Genomic DNA, 9918 nt, shown 5'->3' with positions numbered 1-9918 from the left:
CACAGCCTGCGGGAGTTGCGCTATTTCCAAGCAGTGACAACTGAGTTGAACTGTAGAACCTCTAACTGGTGTGGAGAACTGTTCGATGGTATTACGGGGAAAAAAACAAAAAAAAGCAAAACATATTGGAGCAACCACATAAGATGCTGGTACACTTGCTTCCTCAGATACTATGTTAATCAGATATATTGGCTTCTTACTACTCTCTGAAGCTAGATTCATTGCCTCATTGACTGCCTTCCACAATAGCTGAATCCAATTCCAGGTTCAGATCCTTTTCCTGCTAACGTTGATACCCTCAGAAATTACAGGGGGAGTGGCCATATCCTAAACACCTGTCCTCTTTGCCCCATACAGGGTGATACTCCTTTAATAATTGGTTCTCAGCTTTTGAATAATTAAGTATTCACAGGTGAGCTGCCTGAGCTTTATTTCTATTCCTGAGTCTCTTAATTTCTTTCAGTCTCCGGATTACCCTAGCTGGTGAGCTCAGGGGAAAGCTATGTATTTTCCTGTGCCCAGGAATTTAATCTACTCACTTCTTCATCAGAGACAGTTAAGAGCAGTGATGGAGAGATTTAGAGGACCACCCCAGACAGATGGAGAATCAGATTGTAATGAACAAAACTACTTTTCATTGCACCTCATTGCAGTTCTGTTGGCAGTACAGCTTTTATGTTGTGTTTCCTGTCTATGATGGCCTCATTTACCAGAAAAGTGTCTGTCACCACCGCCCACAAAAAGAGGCTGATAGAGTCTGATTAAACACACACACACACACTTTCCCAATTCACTTTCAAAATCCGGAGTGAAAAATACTCCAAAGAGTAAAATAGAAAATGTTACATCTCAGCTGTTCACTCTTTCATTATTATTCACAAGAGACTAAAGGTAGTGAATGGGCCAAGCAAGGCAAATAAGGCTGACAGTTAATCCCTTTTCTTTCTTAGTCAGTACAGTCCTTTGAGAATAACATTTAGGTCAGTGAATGTCCATTTACATGCTTTCATGAACTTGAAACACATGGCTGGATGTATTCGCTCAGTCAACACGTATTTACTGAGGATGTATTACATACCTACGACTGTGCTTAACAGTAGAGACATGAAGAAAAAAGGAGACATCTTATGTTCATGGTGCTTGCAATCCATGACATTTAAAAGTATTTCCTATACATCAGATATGTGTGATAGTCTTTCAAATATGGATGGAGACATCAAAATCCCAGATGTGAGATGTAAGGAAATAGGGAGGGCAGAGATAGAAGAAACTGTTAAAATAAAACACATATTGGAGTAAGGGTAGACAAAGTTTAGATGGAGTTATATAAGTCTCTCATAAAACCCTCTTTGTCAACATCATAAAAGCCATATATGACAAACACACAGCTAACATCATTCTCAATGGTGCAAAACTGAAAGCATTTCTATTAAGAGCAGGAGCAAGACAAGGATGTCTACTTTCACCATGTTATTCAACATACTTTTGGAAGTCCTAGCAATAGCAATCAAAGAAGAAAAATAAATCCAAGAAGCTCCCATCATGGCACAGTGGAAATGAATCTCACTAGTATTCATGAGGATATGGGTTGGATCCCTGGCCTTGCTCAGTGGGTCAGGGATCTGGCATTGCTGTGAGCTATGGTGTAGGTCATAGAGGTAGCTTAGATCCTGCATTGCTGTGGTATGGCTGTGGCCAGCAGCTGTAGCTCTGGTTTGACCCCTAGCCTAGGAACTTCCATATGCCACAGGTGTGGCCCTAAAAAGACCAAAAAGTAGCAGGGTGGTGGTGGGGGAGGGATCCAAACTGGAGAAGTAAAACTGTCACTACAGATGACATGATACTATATACAGAAAATTCTAAAGATGCTACCAGAAAACTGTTAAGAGCTTATCAATGAATTTGGTAAAGTTATAGGATATGAAATTAATACCCAGAAATAACTTTCATTTCTATATACTAATGATGAAAGATCAGAAAAAAAAAAAAGGAAATAATCCCATATACCATCACATAAAGAAGAATAAAATACCTAGGATAGACCTGCCTAAAGAGACAAAAGACCTGTACTCTGAAAACTATAAGACACTGGTGAAAGAGATCAAAGATGACACAAACAGATGAAAAGGTATAACATGATTTTGAGTTGGAAGAGTCAGTATTGTCAAAATGGCTATACTACCCCAGGAAATCTACAGATTCAAAGCAATCACTGTCAAATTACCAACATTCTTTACAAAACTAGACATTCTGACACTCTTTAAAGAACTAGAACAAAATACTTTAAAATTTGTATGGAAACAGAGAAGACTCTGAAGAGCCAAAGCAATCTTGAAAGAGAAAAATGGAACTGGAGGAATCAGCCTCCTTTTACTTCAGAGTATACTACAAAGCTAGAGTAATCAAAACAGTAATGGCACTGGCACAAAAACAGAAATATCGATCAATGGGACAGGATAGAAAGCCCAGAAATAAACCCAAGAACTTATGGTCAACTAATCTATGACAAAGGAGGCAAGAGCATACAATGAAGAGAACACAGTCTCTTCAAGAAGTAGTGCTGGGAAAACTGGACAGCTACATGTAAAAATGAAATTAGAACATTCTCTAACACCATACACAAAAATAAACTCAAAATGGATTAAAGGCCTAAATGTAAGGCCAGACACTATAAAACTCCTAGAGGAAAACACAGGCAGAATGATCTTTGACATAAATTGCATCAATATCTTTTTTGATCCACCTCTTAGAGTATTGAAAATAAAACAAAAATAAACAAATAGTACCAAATTAAGTTTAAAATCTTTTGCACAACAAAAGATACCATTAAAAAAAAAAGGACAACCCACAGAATGGGAAAATCCTTGCAAATGAGGCAACTGACAAGGAATTAATTTCCAATTATACAAACATCTCATGCAGCTCAATTAAAAAAAAATCAAAAAATGGGCAGAAAAATCTAAGATGTTTCTCCAAAGACAGATAGATGGCAAAAAAAAAAGAAAAAATGCTCAACATCACTAAATATTAGAGAAATACAAATCAAAACAAATAGTCACCAGTCAGAATGGGAATCATCAAAAAGTCTACAAACAATAAATGCACGAGAGGGTGTGGAGAAAAGAGAACTATTCTATACTGTTGGTGGGAATGTAAATTGGTGCAACCACTATGGAGAACAGTATGGAAGTTTCTTAAAAAACTAAATATGGAACTATTGTATAATCTGGCAATCCCACTCTTAGGCATATACACAGAGAAAACCATAATTTGGGAGTTCCTGTCATGGCACGGCGGAAATGAATCCGACTAGGAACCATGAGGTTTTGGGTTCGATCCCTGGCCTTGCTCACTGGATTAGGGGTTCAGCATTCCATGAGCTATGGTGTAGGTCACAGATGCGGCTTGGATCTGGCTTTGCTGCAGCTGTGGTACAGGCTGGCAGCTGTTGCACTAATTGGACCTCTAGCTTAGGAACCTCCATGTGCCACAGGTGCAGCCATAAAAGCAAAAAAAAAAAAAAAAGAAAAAAGAAAAAAGAAAATAGAAAACCAAAATTTGAAAAGATACAGGCACCCCAATGCTTATTGTGTAGCACTATTTACAACAGCCAAGACATGGAACCAACTTAAACATCCATCCACAGAAGAATGGATAAAGAAGATGTGCTACATATGTACAATCGAATATTACTCAGCCATAAAAATAATTAAAAATGCCATTTTTAGCAACACGAATGTACCTAGAGATTATCATACTGATGAATTTAAGTCAGGCAGAGAAATACAAATATAATATGATATCACATATATGTGGAATCTAATAAAAATGATACAAACAAGCTCACAGATTTCAAAACCAATCTTATGGTCACCACAGAGGACACTGTGGAGGGGAGGGAGGAATTAGGATGGGAGTAACATATACACACTACTATATAAAATGCACAACCAGTAAGAACTTACTGTATAGCACAGGAAAATTTATTCAATAGTTTGTGGTAAACTGTATGGGAAAAAAGAATGAACAGATAAATAGATAGATAGAGAGATAGACAGACAGACAGATAGATAGCTGATTCATTTTTCTGTATACCTGCAACTGGTATAAAACTGTAAGTCAACTATACTCCAATAAAATAAAAAAATACCTATATGTCTTTTATCTTAGCCTTTATTATACTCCATTATAATTATATTCTTCCCCAAAGGACTGTGAGTTCCGTGATTATAGGAATTTCACATATCCCACTCACCAATGCTCCTTCTGTGTCTAGCAGAGTTCTGGCATAAAGTACACAGTTAATAAATTTTGGTTGCCCTGCTGAATTAATATGTTAAATGAAGATATTGTCCTGACTTTACATGTAATAGCAAGTTCTAAGAACAAGCAAATGAATCTGATGAAAGGAAAGTAATAAATACTTTTTGTTGAATCTTTACAATAGTCTAGTCTGTAGCATTTGGGAAATATGTATCTCAATAACCTTAGAGGAAAAATTTTAATTTTTTTTTTCATATTTTACCAATTAAGAAGAAAAGAGAGAGACTAAAATTGAAAGATTTCAAGGAACTTCCCTGATCATATAACTGCTAAGAAGCAAAGACAAGATTCAAACTCAGATGTGCTTAACCTCAAATTCTGAAACTTTTATCAATATACTGAATACTCTTGAGCTGTAAAGAATGGAGTGGGATAGACTGGGAATTTGGGGTTAATAGATGCAAACTATTGTCTTTGCAATGGATAAGCAATGAGATCCTGCTCTATAACACTGGGAAGTATAATCTAGTCACCTATGATGGAGAATGATAATGTGAAAAAAAAAACGTATATACATATGTTTGACTGGTCACCTTGCTGTACAGCTGAAAGCTGAGAACACTATAAACCAGCTATTATGGGGAAAAAATCATTTAAAAAATTTTAAAAAACCCTCTACCATCATAAGATTAAAAAAATAAGAATGGCGTTACTTTAACAAGGTGAAATTTAAAAAGAAAAGAGTATAGGTTTTATGTTTTGATGCTATAATAATACTCCAATGCAGAAGTAAGAGGTGAGAAAATCATATGAAAAAATAAAAAAGAGTCCCCACTGTGGTGCAGTGGGTTAAGAAGGCGACTGCAGTGGCTTGGTTCACTGTGGAGGTACAGGTTTGATCCCCAACCCATTGCACAGTGGGTTAAAGGATCCAGAGTTGCTGCAGCTGTGGTGTGGGTTGCAGATACACCTCTGATCCAATCCCTGGCCTGGGAACTTTCACATACCACCGGTGTGGCCACAAAATGAAAAAAAAAAATAATAATAAAACAAATTTTGGGAGACTGACCTGAGAAAATATTCCTGAGGTCAGGTCAGTCTCCCAAGGCAACAGAAATAAGAGGAAAAACAAACCAATGGGACCTAATCAAACTGACAAGCTTTTGCACAGCAAAGGAAACCAAAAAGAAAACAAAGAGACAACTTACAGAATGGGAGAAAATACTTTAAAACGATGCAACAGACAAGGGCTTAATCTCTACAATATACAAGCAACTTTATATAACTCAACAGCAAAAAGGCCAATCACCCAATGGAAAAATGGGCAGAAGACCTGAATAGACTGTTCTCCAAGGAAGATATACAGATGGCCAACAAGCACATGAAAAAAATGCTCAACATTGCTGATTGTAAGAGAAATGAAAATCAAAACTACCACGAGATACCACCTCACACCAGTCAGAATGGCCATCATTCATAAGTCCATAAATAACAAGTGCTGGAGGGGATGTGGAGAAAAGTGAACCCTCCTGCACTGTTGGTGGGGTAAGCTGGTACAGCCACTATGAAAAACAGTTTGGAGATACCTTAGAAATCTATACATAGAACTACCATATGATCCCGCAATCCCACTCTTGGGCACATATCCGGACAAAACTTGCCTTAAAAAAGACACATGCACCCGCATGTTCATTGCAGCACTATTCACAACAGCCAAGACATGGAAACAACTCAAATGTCCACTGATGGATGATTGGATTAGGAAGATGTGGTATATATACACAATGGAATACTACTCAGCCATAAAAAAGAATGGCATAATGCCATTTGCAGCAACATGGATGGAACTAGAGACTCTCATACTGAGTGAAATAAGTCAGAAAGAGAAAGACAAATACCACATGATATCACTTATATCCCATCTAATATAAAGCAAAAATGAACATTTCCACAGAAAAGAAAATCATGGACTTGGAGAATAGACTTGTGGCTGCTAGGGGCGGGGGGTGAGGGAGAGAAGAGGGAGGGAGTGGGAGGGATCTGGAGCTTGGGGTTATCAGATGCAAACTATAGCTCTTGGAATGGATTTACAATGAGATCCTGCTGTGTAGCATTGAGAACTATGTGTAGATACATCACAATAGAACAATGGGAGGAAAAAAAATGGATACATGTTATGTGTAACTTGGTCCCCATGCTGTACAGTGGAAAAAATAAATAAAAAAATAAAACAAAAACAAAAACAAAATTTTGTCAAAAACAAGCAGATTCGAGACAGCAATAAACTATACCTGCTCAAAGGCTGTGGTAATTAGATTAATTAACTAATTAATAAACTAACCATGATGGTAATTCTATTCTATTGTTTTTAAAGATGCTCAGACCAGAGCTGGAGAATAAAGTCTGGTTCTGGGCAGCACATAAGTAATGGGAGGTTATCAAATTGAAGCATATATCCAGAGGGAAATGACCACCATTGGGAAAGGGTCAATGACTTGTCATAAAAAGAATGGGTCTGTTTATCCTGAGGCAGACCTGACATGACCTGAGGTATTATGATCATAGCCACACCTTAGCTGAAAGGCCATCATGGGCAGGAGGTGCAGACTTGTTTTGCCTGTTCCTAAGGAATCAAATTTTGATCCAAATGGAATCCTCAGAAAAAGTGCTTTAGTTCAAATGAGAATGAGCCATGGGAAAATGGAGCATGCTGCCCTTAGAACACTGTAACTTTCTTCTCATTGGAAATGTCCCAAGAGACACTGAGAGGCTGCAATTTAAATTGTTGTAAAGGGGACTGAACTTAGGTTGTTGGACTACATCAGGGTCATCAACTATGTGATACACACACTGCTACCCTCTCATGAAAGCTCACTAAGGCATCGCTACTCAATCAAGGCATCTTTCATGATGCTTCCCACTTCCAAGTTGATCTGCTGGCAAGCAAAGTAGAAGCACACTTACTTCCCCATATTAGGTTCTAAAGCCTGGCTGCCCATCAGAATCAGCTGTAGAAATTTGGAGCTTTGAAAAACTACAGATTCCCAGGCTCCACCCCCTCCTCTCCTGAATAAAGGTATCTATGTTCTGAATCCAGGAAATCTATGAAAATTATCTTTAGCTGACTCAGATGCGCTGAGTCTAGCACAGACTGGCAAACTGGTATACAGCAACAAGTCATAAAAGATCCATCCCAATCCTTTGGATCTTATTAAATCAAATGATCAAGAGTAAAAGTATGTGTGTCCATGAATATGTAAGCTATTTGAATCTCTGTTTATATGTGCATGTATTACCCAAGCATGCAATGGTTATGTGTCCCACGGTCCTCACTTTCCATGGATGAAATTTTGTGTGCACACCATCCTGCAGTACAGATTTATGTGTACGTCAGTCCCCTGACTTACACCAACTGGATGAATCATACTACCTGTTGGAGTATAAAAGAGCAAACATTAGTAAAACTGATATTACGCCTTGTGGTGGTGACTCAACCAAAGCAAGCACATCTGTCATGGAGGAAGAGCCTGCCAGCTTTCCACCAGGGGAAATGCAATTGAATAGTAATGCACCATACGTAAAGGAACTTCAATAATGCTCTCTGCCAAGTTAAATCACCTTAAGTTGGAAATGTGTGCCTATCCTAGGCAAATGCACAGTCACATAGTATAAACAGGCCAAAGACTTTGTACTCAGTATGTAACATTTTAAATACATAGACTCCTCTAACAACCATCAGGCATTGTGCTCAGAACTGAGGAAACAATGCTGACCTAGTCCTTTAAGAAGAGTGGCGGAAACATACTACTCTGGAAATGAGAGTTAATTCTAGGGAGGAGGCAAAGACAAACTCATGTAAATAGAGTCCCATAAGACAAGACCTATTAAGGCATTTGATCTTTAACTTGGAAATGAGGGAAGTGTCAAGCCCTGAAGGTTTCAATTTAAATGGTGCATTTTCTTTGCTGAAAGACCACTCAGGCTGCATTGTGGAGAAAGAGGAGTCAAGGTTAGAGAGAAATATACCCAGTACATGACTGTGTTACAGTGGTGCACTGGGGCTGTCCTTCTGGGTGGAGAGAGATTATTGTCAACAACTATATCCAAAGCAATGACTTCAAGTTGATAGTATGTAATTGGCATGGTGGGAGTATTTACACCACAGAGCAACATTCACATAAATGTGAATGTGAGTGGTGCCCCCTGCTGGAAGCCACCTGAATTTCCTATTCCTGAATCCATCTTTACCTTTAGAAGAAATTCTAAGTGCCTAATACAGTTTATAATAAGGCCCCTCATCCATCTTTAGCTTCTGCATTCCCGTTTTTTGGTTGCCATCCTGATCTACTTAATGTCCATCTCACTGCAAAGGTCTTTTCTTCCCCTCCTCCTGGGGTTTGCACAAGTTGAATTCTTCCCTACTCCCATATTCCTTAACTAAGTTCTTTGCCTCTTCTAGACTTTGGACTTTTGCCTCTTCCAACTCTTCTTCTGGGAAACCTTTGCCTAATATTAAAACATCTAAAAACATGTCGAGAACTTATTATAGAGCATGCTGAAGTACTCAGAACAGTTCTAAGTTCTATATAAGTTCCTTCACCTGCATAAACATTTATAAGGCTACAAGAGGATTTTCCCCTCAGAGATCTGGTTGACAGACCTTTATTAGCACACCACATTCATGTCAAGCCTGTATGTTGTGTCTACTCACAGTATGAATAAGAGCACCAATATAAAAGCCTAATTTAGAAGAATTTCACTACAGAAGTTGAACATGAGGAGAGAATTCTATTGATGAGAATACCTATCAGTCATAAAAGGCCTTACCCTCTGCAAAGTACTTTTATGTCTATCTTCTATTTATCTTTATTTTATTTGATTTATTGTTTTGTATGTGCCTGTGGCATGCAGAAGTTCTGGGGCCAGGGATCAAACTCCCACCGTAGCAGTGACAATGCCAGGTCCTTATACACTAAGCCACCAGGGAACTCCCCCCTTCTTTTTTTAGAAAAAAAAATGAAGATAATGATCACATTTGTAAAAAAGAAAAAAGAAAAGCATAACAAAGATAACAGAACTTTTGAAAAGACTGAATGGAAAAATTCAGGCAAATACCTAAGCAGAATGCTGGGCACATTTTAAGTGCTAAATTCAGAAAATTGAAATAAAGGACTGTGATGTAAATTAAATAACAGAAGAGGGCTCTAAAACCAGAAGTTCATTTAATTTCTGGCCCAGTGTTATGTCCATGATGCTTCATTCATTTATTTATCCATCCATCCACTCAACACATAGGCAATAGATACCTACTATTAGGTACTATTATGGGGAAGCGGCAATAAACCCCAAACTAACTTTGCTGTCAAGGAATGAATATCGTAGAAGTGACTGGAAGCATTAGCATATTAAAAATGAGTAACTAGAAATTCGATGTAACTGCTGGATATTGATTTATGCTATGAAGCATCATAAATCGCCTTTGGAAAGAGGTGAAGAAGGATGGTGTTTAGGTGGGGAGGGGATACCTGAAGGCCTCTCTGTGTAGGCTATTCAGTTGACTCCATGAAGAGAAAGAGCACAGTGGGCATGGCAAGTGCAAAGGTCTGAGGTGGGAGAGTGCTTGGTGTGTTTGAGATGTGCAAGGAGATGCTAGAA

The sequence above is a fragment of the Sus scrofa genome, chromosome 1 (assembly GCF_000003025.6).
Source record: "Sus scrofa isolate TJ Tabasco breed Duroc chromosome 1, Sscrofa11.1, whole genome shotgun sequence".
NCBI classification, from domain to species: domain Eukaryota; kingdom Metazoa; phylum Chordata; class Mammalia; order Artiodactyla; family Suidae; genus Sus; species Sus scrofa.
The sequence above is the reverse complement of the archived record's forward strand: the minus strand, read 5'-3'. Positions refer to the sequence as shown.